A 1,717-nucleotide genomic window follows, 5' to 3' on the forward strand; every position below is an offset into this window, starting at 1 on the left:
AAAATAAGGTAATATACCTTTAATGTAATTCTAATGCATCTTTAATATATGAACAAGATAACACTACAAAAACTTGTGATTGTATAAATGCAATACCTAGTTCTAATCCAGAGAATGCAATTATAAATAATTTGGTAAACTATATAAGTTATTTTTATGTATTAACTTAAAGCTTTTAACTACATAAAATTATTGATTATCAGATGTACGTTTATTAATACGTGTACTGAAATCATCATTAGACATAGAACTATGAGTGAAGCTACGTTTAGTAGTAGCAGATGCAGAAGACATAGAATAATCTTCGTTTTCTAATTTGGTTTTTAATATTTGTTGCATTCTCAATTCACTAGATAGATTAGTACGACAATCATTTATTGCAGAAACAGCTTTTTGATGTTCCATTTGTCATAGGTGTTCCTCACCTCTTTCTATGAAAAAAGCTCTTTTAGGTACAATTTGATCCAAATCATATTTAGCAGCGTCATATTGTTCCCCAAAGTACTGTACTTTTTCTTCTATTTTAGTAAGTCTTTGCTGTAATTTTAAACGATCATCTGTAATTAAAGCACCAGAACTACCAGCTGGTGTAGAGCTACCTATACCTGGATCATTAGGAGCTTGCATAGTACTAATATACCCAACTGGGTTAGTACCACCACAAGAATGCATTCGGAAAGTATTTTCTTTAAGTCATTCATTAATTACAAAACGACTACCACCTAAAGAGCAAAAGTAACTAAAGCTAACAGTTCAATTATCTAGATTAGTAAAAACGTCATATTCTAAATAATTTAAAAGAATAAGTCTTAATATATAGCCCATCGCAGCAGTAGTTATACTACTAATAAACCCTATAAGAAAATTTTTATTGATAGATAGTTTACGGTTTAAACTATTTTGTTTATTTTTGAATATGTTTAACATAGAATATTGTTATGAATTATTGGTATAAATTAGGGCAAAGCAATGAAAGTTATAAGTTTAATTAATATTGTACATCCTTACTACATTACTATGAATTTTTATGTTTATTATGGTTAAATTTAACCATTTTCCCTTTAAGATAGGTGTGTAATTATGAAAAATAAGTTGAAAATAAGTGAATCGAACACTTAACCTGCCGCGTGTAAAATGGATGCTCTACCAATGGAGCTAATTTCTTTTTTTATGGGGGGGGGGGGCTTTAAGCAAAAGTTTATTTTACTCTTCTCCCCCCACCCTTAATTGCTGTATAAATTGTAGACTGCAATTAACCAGTTACTTCATAAGATGTATATACTGGGATATGTTATACTATCTGGTAAGGTGTTACCTTTCATAACATGTTAATTGTACAAGACAATTATTTTAATAAAATCTATCTAGTCCCCTCTCCGAAGGTCTTTGACCCTTGGGGAGCGGAAAAGGCCCGCCGTTCCGGCGGGTCTAGAGTTATTAGATGGGTTTTATCCAACTATTGTTCTTGTAATCAAGATAAGAATTTCTCTAAGGAAACTGATTCTACAACAATTGGCATACTCGAATGAAGGATACCACAAATTTCTGAACATTGCGGGTTATTTCTACGTTTATTTAATGTAATTGAATAATACTTATTACTACTCCAGTCAAAGAAAGTATGTTATTTTTTTTAACTATTATTTAGTTATTTATGAGAAAAAGAATAGTTTTTATATTTTTTACCGTCTTTTAAATGAAGATAAAGAGCTTTTCT

At 30.1% G+C, this 1,717-nt stretch overlaps 1 non-coding gene across 1 annotated transcript; it reads right to left on the reverse strand.

Annotated features, from left to right (window-relative positions):
• Positions 1 to 1,088: 1,088 nt before the first annotated feature.
• Positions 1,089 to 1,165, reverse strand: J4E83_011099. The gene has a single exon. It is a non-coding gene; the product is annotated as a tRNA-Val (tRNA).
• Positions 1,166 to 1,717: the final 552 nt, after the last annotated feature.

The sequence above is a fragment of the Alternaria metachromatica genome (assembly GCF_023757995.1).
Source record: "Alternaria metachromatica strain BMP 0045 chromosome Unknown scaffold_100, whole genome shotgun sequence".
In the NCBI taxonomy this organism is placed as follows: Eukaryota; Fungi; Ascomycota; class Dothideomycetes; order Pleosporales; family Pleosporaceae; genus Alternaria; species Alternaria metachromatica.